This window comes from Taudactylus pleione, unplaced genomic scaffold, assembly GCF_031769625.1.
Source record: "Taudactylus pleione unplaced genomic scaffold, aTauple2 ptg000987l, whole genome shotgun sequence".
In the NCBI taxonomy this organism is placed as follows: Eukaryota; Metazoa; Chordata; class Amphibia; order Anura; family Myobatrachidae; genus Taudactylus; species Taudactylus pleione.
The window spans coordinates 976,892-993,729 of record NW_028285388.1 but is presented as its reverse complement, the minus strand read 5'-3'; positions in this window follow the sequence as shown (position 1 = coordinate 993,729).

Sequence of the window (16,838 nt, the reverse complement as noted above, 5' to 3'; positions counted from 1 at the left end):
GAGGAAGTGCAGGTAAATTTAGAAATTATCCCTCTCTGCTCCTTAGATATAGTAATATCTGGTTATTTTTATCCTCTCTGCTTTTTTAAGTTGCTATTTTTTAAGGAGAACATAAAATGCCAAAAAATTATAAAATATATATACACCACACACACACACCAGAGGTTCACAAATGCAGTCCTCAAGGTACTCCAACAGTTCGGGTTTTAGAGATATCCATGGTTGAGCATAGGTGGTTAAACCAAATTCACCGAGGTACTGAAAACCTGGACTGTAATGCTTGCCATACACCTGCACGATTTCGGGCCGATTGCCCTATTTTCGATGAGTCATATGCTGGATCATGTGAAAATTGTGTATTTTTTAAATAAGATACGATCCGATGTGCGCTCCTGCAGCTCCTATAATCGGATCTTATGATCAGATGTGCAGCCCATATGTTCCATCCTATCGTGTGCAGATCGTGCCGTTTATTTTGTTCATGTGATCCATCGTGCAGCAATTCAAGTAATTTCAATGACTGTTTCCCTAATGAGAGCGTGAGGTCACAGAATCGATCATACGACAGATCCTGTGCTAAGAAAAGCAAAAAACATGCTGCCGGGGAGCTCCGGTCTGAATCTGATCTGATGCTGGTCGTGCAGGTGTAAGGCCAGCTTTAGGCTGCCTTGAGGACTGAGTTTGGGAACTCCTGATAGACAAATGCAATCATACAGTATATGAAATGATGCAGATTGTAGTCCTCCAAAGTCACATTGACGTGCGTTGTTGCCCCAACTCCACAGCAAGGTGTCCCAGGAAACCATGAAATAACCTTTGTACGATTTATACTGTGCAGATATTCAGCAACATTTACAGTATGACACTAGCATTGCATTTAGACATTTCAGGTGTTCTGTATTATAAAGTGAATTTGTGATTGTCATATCATTTTAAGTAATGTTGGTGTTCACCAAGTATTCTTTTATCCAAAGTATTCGCTCATGTTTGTACATTTATTCTATAAAACAGTGTTCCCCAACTACAGTCTTCAGGGACCACTGACAGTGCATGTTTTACAGATCTCCTCGGTATCATAACTGAAATAGCTCTTTTAACATGAGTACACCTGTGCACTTGCTAGGAGATCTGGGAAACATGCACTGTTGGGGGTCTCTGAGGACTGGAGTTGGAAACGCTGCCATAAACTTTTGAATATTTATAATTGTTTGGGAAGTAAATCTTTGGGGGGGAATTACATTTTTTAGCGCTGCCGCAGCTCCCATCTGCAGCGTCCAGAAGCAATTCAATCGCTTGTGTAGATGGGCGCGATTGCCGCAGGAGTCCGTTATTTCTGCTCGCACCCTCAAGGTGGTGAGCAGAAATCTGCACAAAGTCAGGCTTTTGGGCGCTCATACTCAGCGTGCCCTGTAGTTTGACTGAATTTAGCTGCTTTACCCGGCTAATCATGGTACATTTGGACCTTACATGCGCGATAAGTGATGGGCACCTGCGGCAGTCGTGTAATCAGCAAAACAATAGAATTTTCCCCTATGGGCGGAATTCAATTGATTATTCCCCCCTTCGCACCCGACGGAGCTATTCTATTGTTGCTCCTGTCGGGTGCGATCAGCTGCTAACGCTCAATTTCAGCTCGCAGCCCCAGAGGGGTGTGGGCTGAAATCGGCGAAAAGTGTCCTGTTTGGGCGCCTAAACGGCACTTTTCGCAATCGCGCTCAGCACTTTGGTCAGGGTTAGCCGTTTTACGCGGCTAAACCCGACCACTTTGGGTGCGATCAGCGTGAAACGCTGGCACAATTGAATAGCGGCCCGCGATCTCCTGTCACTTTAGACGGGAGATGCGGGCCGCGAAATCAATTGAATTCCGCCCTTTATGTTCTTACAACTATTTATTAAAGTGAGAAAAGCCCTATCTCTGCTGTATAGAGAGAGAAAAGCCCTATCTCTGCTGGATAGAGAGAGAAAAGCCCTATCTCTGCTGTATAGAGAGAGAAAAGCCCTATCTCTGCTGTATAGAGAGAGAAAAGCCCTGCCTCTGCTGTATAGAGAGAGAAAAGCCCTGCCTCTGCTGTATAGAGAGAGAAAAGCCCTGCCTCTGCTGTATAGAGAGAGAAAAGCCCTATCTCTGCTGTATAGAGAGACAAAAGCCCTATCTCTGCTGTATAGAGAGAGAAAAGCTCTAGCTCTGCTGTATATAGTGAGAAAAGCCCTACCTCTGCTGTATAGAGAGAGAAAAGCCCTATCTCTGCTATGCTGTATAGAGAGAGAAAAGCCCTATCTCTGCCGTATAGAGAGAGAAAAGCCCTATCTGCTGTATAGAGAGACAAAAGCCCTATCTGCTGTATAGAGAGAGAAAAGCCCTATCTCTGCTGTATATAGAGAGAGAAAAGCCCTATCTGCTGGATAGAGAGAGAAAAGCCCTATCTCTGCTGTATATAGAGAGAAAAGCCCTAGCTCTGCTGTATATAGTGAGAAAAGCCCTACCTCTGCTGTATAGAGAGAGAAAAGCCCTATCTCTGCTGTATATAGTGAGAAAAGCCCTACCTCTGCTGTATAGAGAGAGAAAAGCCCTATCTCTGCTATATAGAGAGACAAAAGCCCTATCTGCTGTATAGAGAGAGAAAAGCCCTATCTCTGCTGGATAGAGAGAAAAGCCCTACCTCTGCTGTATAGAGAGAGAAAAGCCCTATCTCTGCTGTATAGAGAGAGAAAAGCCCTATCTCTGCTGTATAGAGAAAGAAAAGCCCTATCTCTGCTGTATAGAGAGAGAAAAGCCCTATCTCTGCTGTATAGAGAGAGAAAAGCCCTATCTCTGCCGGATAGAGAGAGAAAAGCCCTATCTCTGCCGTATAGAGAGAGAAAAGCCCTATCTCTGCTGTATAGAGAGAGAAAAGCCATATCTCTGCTGTATAGAGAGAAAAGCCCTATCTCTGCTGTACAGAGAGAGAAAAGCCCTATCTCTGCTGTATAGAGAGAGAAAAGCCCTATCTCTGCTGTATAGAGAGAGAAAAGCCCTACCTCTGCCGTATAGAGAGAGAAAAGCCCTATCTCTGCTGTATATATATAGAGAAAAGCCCTATCTCTGCTGTATAGAGAGAGAAAAGCCCTATCTCTGCTGTATAGAGAGAGAAAAGCCCTATCTCTGCTGTATAGAGAGAGAAAAGCCCTATCTCTGCCGTATAGAGAGAGAAAAGCCCTATCTCTGCCGTATATAGAGAGAAAAGCCCTAGCTCTGCTGTATATATAGAGAGAAAAGCCCTATCTCTGCCGGATAGAGAGAGAAAAGCCCTATCTCTGCCGTATAGAGAGAGAAAAGCCCTATCTCTGCTGTATAGAGAGAAAAGCCCTATCTCTGCTGTACAGAGAGAGAAAAGCCCTATCTCTGCTGTATAGAGAGAGAAAAGCCCTATCTCTGCTGTATAGAGAGAGAAAAGCCCTACCTCTGCCGTATAGAGAGAGAAAAGCCCTATCTCTGCTGTATATATATAGAGAAAAGCCCTATCTCTGCTGTATAGAGAGAGAAAAGCCCTATCTCTGCTGTATAGAGAGAGAAAAGCCCTATCTCTGCTGTATAGAGAGAGAAAAGCCCTATATCTGCTGGATAGAGAGAGAAAAGCCCTATCTCTGCTGTATATATAGAGAGAAAAGCCCTATCTCTGCTGTATATATAGAGAGAAAAGCCCTACCTCTGCTGTATAGAGAGAGAAAAGCCCTATCTCTGCTGTATAGAGAGAGAAAAGCCCTATCTCTGCTGTATAGAGAGAGAAAAGCCCTATCTCTGCTGGATAGAGAGAGAAAAGCCCTATCTCTGCTGTATATATAGAGAGAAAAGCCCTATCTCTGCTGTATAGAGAGAGAAAAGCCCTATCTCTGCTGTATAGAGAGAGAAAAGCCCTACCTCTGCTGTATAGAGAGAGAAAAGCCCTACCTCTGCTGTATAGAGAGAGAAAAGCCCTATCTCTGCTGTATAGAGAGAGAAAAGCCCTATCTCTGCCGTATAGAGAGAGAAAAGCCCTATCTCTGCTGTATAGAGAGAGAGAAAAGCCCTATCTCTGCTGTATAGAGAGAGAAAAGCCCTATCTCTGCTGTATATATAGAAAGAAAAGCCCTATCTCTGCTGTATAGAGAGAGAAAAGCCCTATCTCTGCTGTATAGAGAGAAAAGCCCTATCTCTGCTGTATATATAGAGAGAAAAGCCCTATCTCTGCTGTAGAGAGAGAGAAAAGCCCTATCTCTGCTGTATAGAGAGAGAAAAGCCCTGCCTCTGCTGTATAGAGAGAGAAAAGCCCTGCCTCTGCTGTATAGAGAGAGAAAAGCCCTATCTCTGCTGGATAGAGAGAGAAAAGCCCTATCTCTGCTGTATAGAGAGAGAAAAGCCCTGTCTCTGCTGTATAGAGAGAGAAAAGCCCTATCTCTGCTGTATAGAGAGAAAAGCCCTATCTCTGCTGTACAGAGAGAGAAAAGCCCTATCTCTGCTGTATAGAGAGAGAAAAGCCCTATCTCTGCTGTATATATATAGAGAAAAGCCCTATCTCTGCTGTATATAGAGAGAAAAGCCCTATCTCTGCTGTATAGAGAGAGAAAAGCCCTATCTCTGCTGTATAGAGAGAGAAAAGCCCTATCTCTGCTGTATAGAGAGAGAAAAGCCCTATCTCTGCTGTATAGAGAGAGAAAAGCCCTATCTCTGCTGTATAGAGAGAGAAAAGCCCTATCTCTGCTGTATAGAGAGAGAAAAGCCCTATCTCTGCTGTATAGAGAGAGAAAAGCCCTATCTCTGCTGTATAGAGAGAGAAAAGCCCTATCTCTGCTGTATAGAGAGAGAAAAGCCCTATCTCTGCTGTATAGAGAGAGAGAAAAGCCCTATCTCTGCTGTATAGAGAGAGAGAAAAGCCCTATCTCTGCCGTATATAGAGAGAAAAGCCCTAGCTCTGCTGTATATATAGAGAGAAAAGCCCTAGCTCTGCTGTATATATAGAGAGAAAAGCCCTAGCTCTGCTGTATAGAGAGAGAAAAGCCCTATCTCTGCTGTATAGAGAGAGAAAAGCCCTATCTCTGCTGTATAGAGAGAGAAAAGCCCTATCTCTGCTGTATAGAGAGAGAAAAGCCCTATCTCTGCTGTATAGAGAGAGAAAAGCCCTATCTCTGCTGTATAGAGAGAGAAAAGCCCTATCTCTGCTGTATAGAGAGAGAAAAGCCCTATCTCTGCTGTATAGAGAGAGAAAAGCCCTATCTCTGCTATGCTGTATAGAGAGAGAAAAGCCCTATCTCTGCTGTATAGAGAGAGAAAAGCCCTATCTCTGCTGTATAGAGAGAGAAAAGCCCTATCTCTGCTGTATAGAGAGAGAAAAGCCCTATCTCTGCTGTATAGAGAGAGAAAAGCCCTATCTCTGCTGTATAGAGAGAGAAAAGCCCTATCTCTGCTGTATAGAGAGAGAAAAGCCCTATCTCTGCTGTATAGAGAGAGAGAAAAGCCCTATCTCTGCCGTATAGAGAGAGAAAAGCCCTATCTCTGCCGTATATAGAGAGAAAAGCCCTAGCTCTGCTGTATATATAGAGAGAAAAGCCCTAGCTCTGCTGTATAGAGAGAGAAAAGCCCTATCTCTGCTGTATAGAGAGAGAAAAGCCCTATCTCTGCTGTATAGAGAGAGAAAAGCCCTATCTCTGCTGTATAGAGAGAGAAAAGCCCTATCTCTGCTGTATAGAGAGAGAAAAGCCCTATCTCTGCTATGCTGTATAGAGAGAGAAAAGCCCTATCTCTGCTATGCTGTATAGAGAGAGAAAAACCCTATCTCTGCTATGCTGTATAGAGAGAGAAAAGCCCTATCTCTGCTGTATAGAGAGAGAAAAGCCCTATCTCTGCTGTATAGAGAGAGAAAAGCCCTATCTCTGCTGTATAGAGAGAGAAAAGCCCTATCTCTGCTGTATAGAGAGAGAAAAGCCCTATCTCTGCTGTATAGAGAGAGAAAAGCCCTATCTCTGCTGTATAGAGAGAGAGAAAAGCCCTATCTCTGCTGTATAGAGAGAGAGAAAAGCCCTATCTCTGCCGTATAGAGAGAGAAAAGCCCTATCTCTGCTGTATATACACGTGAATCGGCAAGTCTTGTCACAGCTGCACTATTTTATTAACAAACTAAGGGAGCAGTTTTTGGCACCTCTAAGCTCCTGTCTAAAGTGACGGGAGCTATTCAACTATTTACGTGACCAGTCCCGCACTGGTTGCGACCGCTGTGTTCTCACAAAATGCACGGGATTAGTTGTGTAAAGCGGCGTCTCCCGTGCTAAGTGCCACTTAAGGCGCTCAGAAGCTGGGTCCGCTGCAGTTAAGGCGCCCAAAAGCCCAGGGCCGGGGCAAGGTTCCCAGGCGCTCTAGGCAACATTTCACCAACCGCCCTGCTCCCTCCAATTCATAATATGCCACGTGTCAGTCTCCCCAGTTGCATAATATGCCACACAGCAGTGTCCCAAACTCATAATATACTTTATAGAATATTACACACAGCAGAGCACCAAAATCATGACGTAGTTTATAATACTGCACCAAATTCATAATATGCCACATAGCTGTGCTAGAAATTCGTTATATGCCACTCAGCCATGAACTATGCCATTCATTTTTTTTTTTTTAGTGGACTCAGCGGCACCCTCCAGTGGCGGGTGCCCTTAGACAGCTGCCTAAGGTTGCCTAAAAGTAGCAGCGGCCCTGCAAAGGCCCCACTTTTGGTGGATTTCTGCTTCCTCCACATAAAGCAAAAAGTGTTTAAGCGCTGGTGGTGATCTGAGCGGACAAACAAAACAAACATACAAATAACACATATATGTTTATGCTCTTTTGTTACTAATGAGAGTGGCAGCTTGCTGGTATCTTATCAGCGTTGCTGTGAATGGGAGTCCGTATGCCCGTTCCTCTCCTAACTGTCCCTTACTATATCTCAGAGTGTCCGGTGATAGCGGCGGTCTTCTCCCTTGCACGGGGTGCCTTCTCACTCCGGAACACGACTTTGCTTGCAGCGCTGTAAGTGCGGCTGCGGCAGCCGGGTATCTGCAGGCTCTAGCGGTGAGGACTGTTCCACGTGACTCCAAACTCTCCTGCTCCAACGCGTTTCGGACCTCGCTGGGTCCTTTGTCAAGGGAGAAGACCGCCGCTATCACCGGACACTCTGAGGTATAGTAAGGGACAGTTAGGGGAGGAACGGGCATACGGACTCCCACCCACAGCAACGCTGATAAGATACCAGCAAGCTGCCACTCTCATTAGTAACAAAAGAGCATAAACATATATGTGTTATTTGTATGTTTGTTTTGTTTGTCCGCTCAGATCACCACCAGCGCTTAAACACTTTTTGCACTATTACTATTTTAATTTTAAGCAGCTAATTAGTCAAGCGCATACACTCCATTTCTTCCTCCACATAAGGGTGAGAGCAGAAAACTGCGATAAGTGATGGGCTCCCAAAACAATTGAATAGCTCCAGGTCACTGTACACAGGAGCTACGGTGCAAGAAACAATTGCATTCCTTCCTAAGGTTATAAGTTTTCCTATCACTGTAATAAGCAGCGATAGATAATTCTGTGTTGTTGCTAATATATGAATATATATAAAAAAAAGACACCTGATTTGTTTTGAATATGTTTTATTCATTATTATTATAATAAGTTATTTTGGGTTTTAATTAACTGGTTGAAGTACTATGTCTGATGCATCCTTATTGGCACATGTAATCCTTGTGTTATACAAATGTTCCCAAACACACAAAAGTAATTGAATACAGTGCAGTCACACAGTGTATATAGCTGGTTAGTGTGTGCTTGGACAGTGATGTCACAGAGTGAGTGCAGTGCAGTCACACAGTGTATATAGCTGGTTAGTGTGTGATTGGATGGTGATGTCACAGAGTGAGTGCAGTGCAGTCACACAGTGTATATAGCTGGCTAGTGTGTGATTGGATGGTGATGTCACAGAGTGAGCGCAGTGCAGTCACACAGAGTGTATATAGCTGGTTAGTGTGTGGTTGGATAGTGATGTCACACAGTGAGCGCAGTGCAGTCACACAGTGTATATAGCTGGTTAGTGTGTGCTTGGACAGTGATGTCACAGAGTGAGTGCAGTGCAGTCACACAGTGTATATAGCTGGTTAGTGTGTGATTGGATGGTGATGTCACAGAGTGAGTGCAGTGCAGTCACACAGTGTATATAGCTGGCTAGTGTGTGATTGGATGGTGATGTCACAGAGTGAGCGCAGTGCAGTCACACAGAGTGTATATAGCTGGTTAGTGTGTGGTTGGATAGTGATGTCACACAGTGAGCGCAGTGCAGTCACACAGTGTATATAGCTGGTTAGTGTGTGATTGGATGGTGATGTCACAGAGTGAGCGCAGTGCAGTCACACAGAGTGTATATAGCTGGTTAGTGTGTGATTGGATGGTGATGTCACAGAGTGAGCGCAGTGCAGTCACACAGAGTGTATATAGCTGGTTAGTGTGTGATTGGATGGTGATGTCACAGAGTGAGTGCAGTGCAGTCACACAGAGTGTATATAGCTGGTTAGTGTGTGATTGGATGGTGATGTCACAGAGTGAGCACAGTGCAGTCACACAGAGTGTATATAGCTGGTTAGTGTGTGATTGGATGGTGATGTCACAGAGTGAGCGCAGTGCAGTCACACAGAGTGTATATAGCTGGTTAGAGTGTGATTGGATGGTGATGTCAGAGTGAGCACAGTGCAGTCACACAGTGTATGTAGCAGGTTAGTGTGTGATTGGATGGTGATGTCACAGAGTGAGCGCAGTGCAGTCACACAGAGTGCATATAGCTGGTTAGTGTGTGGTTGGATGGCGATGTCACACAGTGAGCGCAGTCACACAGTGTATATAGCTGGTTAGTGTGTGATTGGATGGTGATGTCACAGAGTGAGCGCAGTGCAGTCACACAGAGTGTATATAGCTGGTTAGTGTGTGATTGGATGGTGATGTCACAGAGTGAATACAGTGCAGTCACACAGTGTTTATAGCTGGTTAGTGTGTGGTTGGATGGTGATGTCACACAGTGAGCGCAGTGCAGTCACACAGAGTGTATATAGCTAGTTAGTGTGTGATTGGATGGTGATGTCACAGAGTGAATACAGTGCAGTCACAGTGTATATAGCTGGTTAGTGTGTGGTTGGATGGTGATGTCACACAGGGAGCGCAGTGCAATCACACAGTGTATATAGCTGGTTAGTGTGTGGTTGGATGGTGATATCACAGAGTGAGCGCAGTGCAGTCACACACAGTGTATATAGCAGGTTAGTGTGTGATTGGATGGTGATGTCACAGAGTGAATACAGTGCAGTCACACAGTGTATATAGCTGGTTAGTGTGTGCTTGGACAGTGATGTCACAGAGTGAGTGCAGTGCAGTCACACAGTGTATATAGCTGGTTAGTGTGTGATTGGATGGTGATGTCACAGAGTGAGTGCAGTGCAGTCACACAGTGTATATAGCTGGTTAGTGTGTGATTGGATGGTGATGTCACAGAGTGAGCGCAGTGCAGTCACACAGAGTGTATATAGCTGGTTAGTGTGTGATTGGATGGTGATGTCAGAGTGAGCACAGTGCAGTCACACAGTGTATATAGCTGGTTAGTGTGTGGTTGGATAGTGATGTCACACAGTGAGCGCAGTGCAGTCACACAGTGTATATAGCTGGTTAGTGTGTGATTGGATGGTGATGTCACAGAGTGAGCGCAGTGCAGTCACACAGAGTGTATATAGCTGGTTAGTGTGTGATTGGATGGTGATGTCACAGAGTGAGCGCAGTGCAGTCACACAGAGTGCATATAGCTGGTTAGTGTGTGGTTGGATGGTGATGTCACACAGTGAGCGCAGTCACACAGTGTATATAGCTGGTTAGTGTGTGATTGGATGGTGATGTCACAGAGTGTATATAGCTGGTTAGTGTGTGATTGGATGGTGATGTCACACAGTGAGCGCAGTGCAGTCACACAGAGTGTATATAGCTAGTTAGTGTGTGATTGGATGGTGATGTCACAGAGTGAATACAGTGCAGTCACACAGTGTATATAGCTGGTTAGTGTGTGGTTGGATGGTGATGTCACACAGGGAGCGCAGTGCAATCACACAGTGTATATAGCTGGTTAGTGTGTGGTTGGATGGTGATATCACAGAGTGAGCGCAGTGCAGTCACACACAGTGTATATAGCAGGTTAGTGTGTGATTGGATGGTGATGTCACAGAGTGAGCGCAGTGCAGTCACACAGAGTGTATATAGCTGGTTAGTGTGTGGTTGGATAGTGATGTCACACAGTGAGCGCAGTGCAGTCACACAGTGTATATAGCTGGTTAGTGTGTGATTGGATGGTGATGTCACAGAGTGAGCACAGTGCAGTCACACAGAGTGTATATAGCTGGTTAGTGTGTGATTGGATGGTGATGTCACAGAGTGAGTGCAGTGCAGTCACACAGAGTGTATATAGCTGGTTAGTGTGTGATTGGATGGTGATGTCACAGAGTGAGCACAGTGCAGTCACACAGAGTGTATATAGCTGGTTAGTGTGTGATTGGATGGTGATGTCACAGAGTGAGTGCAGTGCAGTCACAGAGTGTATATAGCTGGTTGCCCGCAGCACTTGGGGGCTACCCGGCATGTCCGTAAGTGCCAGGCACGCCCCCAAGAGTGGCGAAAAGAGGACGTGTCAAAAGATACACCCCCTTTTCATTGGCCATGCCCCCAGAAGTGCCCTTTTTCTAGGTCCGGCGCCCTGCCTGCTGCTGGACCTAAAGTGAACACTATCAGAGTGAGCACGGTGCTGTCACACGGGGTCTGATTCAGCAAGGAGAGAGCGCACGCACTTGGCTGATGGTTTTGTACTGCGCATGCATCGCACGGTGCGTGCACAAACTAGCCAGTGCAGTCGGGCTAACGTACGCAGACTACACGCAGCGAGCACGCAGACTCCTTCCGATATTGATTGACAGGAAGTGCCGTTTATGGGTGGTGACCGGGGGTGGTCGGGCAAACGCAGGCGTGCCTGTGCGTTGGGACGCTGTTTTAGGGGCGTGCATAAATTAGCCACTGCTGTGCTGCATGCAGCGATGAGACTCCGTGCCCACAGGCAGTTGCCAAGATCCTGCGCAAGGTCTGGTCAACCACTATTATGCAAATGTGGTCGATGGTTCTCGATGTTACCGATGTTTATGCTATCTTGCGTACTAAGGCTATGAGTAAAGGGAGATGGGCGGCTTAATATAGGGCTGGGCGTCTGCGTCTAATGCTGCTGCCTCCGTGCGTATGCATTGATTAGCATATTCTAGCGTCTGCTAACGTGCGTTCCTTGCTGAATCAAGCCCACAGTCCAGTTATCAGTGTGACTAGTTAGCTTTTGGATAACTTTCTGTTTGTGCACATTAACCCTCCATTATGGTTCTAACATCTCATTTATCAGAAGTTATAATGTTTCCCGGGGGTAACACGTGACATAGGGCCACTTGGGAAGTCCCTAGAATTAATTGTGCTGCCCTAGACTTTTTACCAGCATTATGTGTCACACTGTGGTGTGAGTGGCTATTGCTCTGTATTGTCCCATTTTTCACTGTAAAGTGACTACAATAGACCTACAGCCAGTCTTCGCATTAGAACATCCACAACGCAGGAGATTACTGAATGTGACTCTATACAATATGTTAGTAGGAGCGACGTATTGATCCCCTGTAAATATATTCTGTTGTGTTGCCAGGTCTCCTCGCGCCGTGTTTCTGAGATGACAATAATGGCTCATCTACAGCAGATAGACTTGGTATGGGTCTCATGTTTATGACCCCTATTCCCTGCATGAAATATGTATGTGTCCCAGCAATGCTGCATGCTGTGTGTGACAGCAGAAGTGCTGCCATTACATGCCGTTTGTTTTATTTTCCATCAGTTTTTCATCAGCTTGTCATCCAAAACTGCGTGAAGTCCAGATGGAATATGTGAATGTGGAAATGGCTCCTCGGGGCGAAGGCTTCGTGGACTGGAATGAGGGGGACTTTTCAGATCTTGCTCAGTGCAGGATAAAGCCGACTTTGAAGCTCTTTGCGCTCGCGATACCAGATCCGCTGTTTCTGGGCATGTAACGCAGCGTTAGTGGCTGTGCTGATGTAGAGGACTATGCGCCATCCTGACGCTGAAAACGATTGTCATCAGGTAAAGGAAATGTTAGATGAGCTCTGCTACAGACCTAGACGAGGGTCACCGATATGGAGGCACTTACTGTATAATCACAATAGGACCTATGGGTCTGTACTATAGTCTATGTAGCAGGATAGTAAAATAATATTGATTCAGTAACCATAAGCTCCTTACACCGCTCTCTCCAGGATCTTCAATATTTTACTTCTTATGGTTTCATTGGCACTCGGCATTGAAGCTGGCATCTGTATCAGACATTTGCTGCAGAGACGTACAGTCGGGGTAGGCAGAGGAGGCAGAGCCTCACCTGTCTTAGCTCCTGGGATTTGATATTTTATGTAATTCTAATCATTTTTATAAGATATTTCTAAGTTATAAACATCTCATTTGTTTATTGCTATCATTTGTATAGTTCTCACTCACCAGTTTTGTCGAGCTCCCTGGGACTGCAGGGAGACGAGAGATGAGGCGGCAACAGCTCAGCCTCCCTTCTATATAGTCGGACACTGCTAGCAGAGCTGGGGGCAGGGCTACACCGCGGGCAGTAAGCTACACAGAAAGAGAGCTAATCGAGACATGCCTATGAGTATGGGGTCCTGCCTTGTGCTCTGATGGACACCTTGGATGTATCATGTGACCAGGAAGTTCATTGCAGTGTTTTGAGATCGGAGCTCCGTCAGCAGCAGCTGCAAGAGAAGACACAGTGATGCAGATAGGACAATCAATGGACCACTGAAGCTTAGTGTAGTGAGGGGAGAGTTACAGTGAGTAGGGGGTGAGACAGGCTCACGGCACTCAGACCCATCTCCATGTGTGCCTCCCCAGCCATACATGGACAGTAGCTGGGTGTTGCGTGAGTTTGGCGGGCACATATGTGGATGCATACCAAGGGTAACCAGTCGCAGGCTGCTTTCTCCTTTCATATCCAGTCACCTGCCGCGTCTTCAGACCAGAACACAGGTCGGTCAAATACAGCAATTGAGTGGTAGTGTCATTTTCTTATTCCACCTGTGGGATTTGTGTATATATATTTTTATATGTTATATGAGAGGCTCCCACATGAAGCAGGAATATGTAACTGTACATTCTCTGCTATATCTGCGTACACCAGGTATATTGTTAGGTCCTGCTGGAACCAAGGTAGCACTTACAGCAGTAACCAATAACTACTTCTCCTTCTGCCCTTATCAGGACCCATAGCAAGTTGTCCTGTCTATTGAATGATTTTTGATTTAAGCAAACCTCCCACTAGGATGTACTTGGTAATTATTTACAATATCACAGGGGTACACCTAAAAGACCAAAGCCGCAATGTGGAGCTACCTGGCTGTGCAGGAACAATATACACGGGCAGGTACTTGTTCAGTTACTCGGAATCCGCAGTCACATCTGGTTTTCAGCTCTATTTTTGCCCCGAGATGTTACACAGATTGCCATAAATTTCTTTATAGCAGCAATTAAGTTTGGCTTTCCTGTACTGAGTAATTAAAAAGATGAAGCAGGAATGTTTGTAGAATTGCCAACTGATGAATACTGAAAATATCCTAAAGAGCGAAAAAACTGGAACTTTGTTTGGCCTACAGGTCTTGTGTAGTTGGGTAATAGCTTTATCCTACATCAAATGATAGCACAGTGAGAAGAGAAGCAGTGATCCCGTTCACCCCACCTAATTAACTTCTCATAGCCTAGGTCATATTTTCCTTTGTTTTGCAGTCACGGGATATTATTTTGAATTAACTGTGTATTGAAAAACACAATATCTTGTAGGGGAGGCTTTAAAGTTCAACATTGCCCATTAATATAACATTCATGATATTACAGTCAGGGCCGGCTCTAGGGGTGTTCGACTAGTGCGGTGCACAGGGGCGCCACCCGTAGAGAGTGGCACCCCTCCCCAGCATCCAGATTTCAGCGGGACAGTACTATCCCTCTGTTCCACCCGCGGGCCGAAGTGGCCCGCGGGTGGTCAAATCTGGAGACTGGGGACTCCCACCGTCGCACAGCTGCCGGACCCCCAGAGAGTGAATGGATGATGCGCCGGCAACCATTCCTGACGGGATAGGGCTGCGGGAAGCCAGCCAGGGCTTTACCCCCAGCCTGACGTTATTTGGAGGCGTGCCATGCGGGCACACCTCCAAATAACGCCACATGGGGCGTGGCGTATGGTAATTAGGCCACGCCTCCAAATTCGGTCGCAGGTTCCCCAGCAGCACAGAGTAGTGATATGAGGCTGCTGTCACACTGATACAGGAAGTCACAGACTGAGAGTTACATAGTGGGAGGAGCAGGGTCCCCAGCAGCACAGAGCAGTGATATGAGGCTGCCAATCCGATACAGGAAGTCACTGATCTCGTGTGCGGTGTGTCGGATTTGTATCTCGTCTATGTTTGTGTTGTACAACCGCAAGAGTAGATTCCATTACTTTGCCAATAAAAGGGTAAATACACCTCTCTCTATGGCTTATTTCAATAAGAACAAAGTTAATATGCACAATATTCAGTTACACCCTTCAATGCACTAATTATAGAAATGATTTGTAGGCTGCAGGATATTCATTCTATGTCTGGAAACATTATTTGACTCTTTTTTTTTTTTTTTATTATTTCTAGTAGAATCTCCCTCCCCTGTCTCCTGTCTCCTGAAATGCACAGATCATCAGATGCTCCGCCACCACCCTGTGTATTTGCCCCCAATATTTCCTGGCGACATGAAGGTGGGTAAGTCTCACTCTAATAAAAAGTGTTTACTTTTGCTTTGAAACACACTTCTGACCTAGGTAGCACACAGGCGAATGTTTTTGCACAAGTTATGCTGTGTTTTTTTTTTCATATAGAAATGTCTTCTTGTAGCGCAGCCTAGTCTGTAGCATTCTTCGGGGATCCTAGTGGTAACTACGCGCTCCAGCAAATATAATGGTCAGCGAATGGTCGGAGTATGCCTACAGTTTGAGTCATCTCCTGCGCCCAGGTTATCTGTGTCGGATAACTCTGATAATCGTTTGGGCGTCAGGATCATGGGCTGCTGATTACATGGGCGGCCAAGGTTGCTGTAGGACAGAATTAAGACACAATTTTCCTGCAGAGCATGTGTAAGAAACGCTGTCATTGGTCTAAAGTATTTTATATTACAGTATTTTCCCTGTCCATGTTTCTGACGTTTAGCAAGAACATGACTGAGGCCTCACGTTGTAGTTCAGCCATATGGAGAATGTTCTCCAGTCTGCCCATTTCAGCTTGGATATGTTAATTAGGTAAATGACAGCGACTGCAGTAAGTCAGTTCAGTGGAGTTTTGGAAGTGGTTCCTTAGGGTGCCCATCCGCTAGGCGATTTATGTGAGCGATTGAACGATAACGATATCGTTATCAGTCAATTGTTCATAAATCGTTTGGGGAACGACCAGCGATGCGCGCTCCGCTGGTCATTTCCGACAATCATTGGGCAAACATGCTGGACAACCTAACGATAACGTCAGGTTGAGCATGTTTGCAGATGATTGATGAGCCTGCACTGAACGACTGCTCGCTCAGTGCAGGCTCATCACAGACTGACAAACAACAGCACGATTACAATGTCGTAATCGTGCAGTCGTTTTCATGTCTAGTAGTGGATGGGCAGCTTTATTCCTGATGTCTTTTATCAGTAATTTGGAGCATGAATTGCTATGCGGGTTGGGATGAGTTGAGCCATTGTTGCTCACACAACTCCTGACAGGAGATTGGACTTACTGAGCGTCAGGTGAGTGTTTTATACCTGCGCCTGCTGAGTGACCCAGGTGCACACTCTCCTGTGGGTGGTCTGGTTACCTACTGTACTCCATGATGCTAGATTGTCGGCTGTGCACGAATGAGACAGGGTTGTTACTTGCAGCGCTGGGTATCTGCCCCAGCTGAGAAATACGACTTGTCCTACAGTCACTGCCATTCATTATTATGTCGCACCTATGTTACGGATTGCATGAAATGGCTGTGGGGATGTCAGCTCCTTGTGCTAGTGGAGCCTTTATACTTGTATGGGGCTTATTATAAATGCTAATTGTATTATGGGTATTAGCCATGACATTTTGGCCGGCATTATGTTTCTGTTATATATATATATATATATATATATATATATATATAATTTTTTTTTTTTGCACACTGATGGGAGGATATATATTTATCTGCCCTTAAATGTGAGGCGTCACCCTCAAATCAGGAAGGTGGTTGTTTTATTACAGACACAGAGATGAGTTTATCTTGGTACAGGCATATTTCTCCGTACAGACTATGGGCGAGGTGGATCAAGATGTCTACGGAGGGAATCAGTATGTAATACCGCCGGCTGCATGGCGGTAGGGGTGCCTAACCCTAACCTTCCCCCCCCCCCCCCAGTGCCTAAATCTAACCCCCCTTCCCCGCAGCCTAAACGTAAGTGTCCCGGGGGTGTGCCTAACCCTAAACCCCCCTTCCCCTAGCCGGTGCCTAAAGTCCCCCCCGGGAGCCCCCTAACCTAATCCGACACGCCAACCCCCCCCCTCCCCGCGCAGCTGTCCACGCCCTGCTTACCTTCGATCGGGATTTCGACTCCTGTCATTAGTACCTTGCCGGGATTGGACAGTCGAAGAGCCGGCGGTCGGCATTACGACCGTCGGCTTCCTGACTGCATCCCCCACAGAGTAGAAGTTGCCCATAG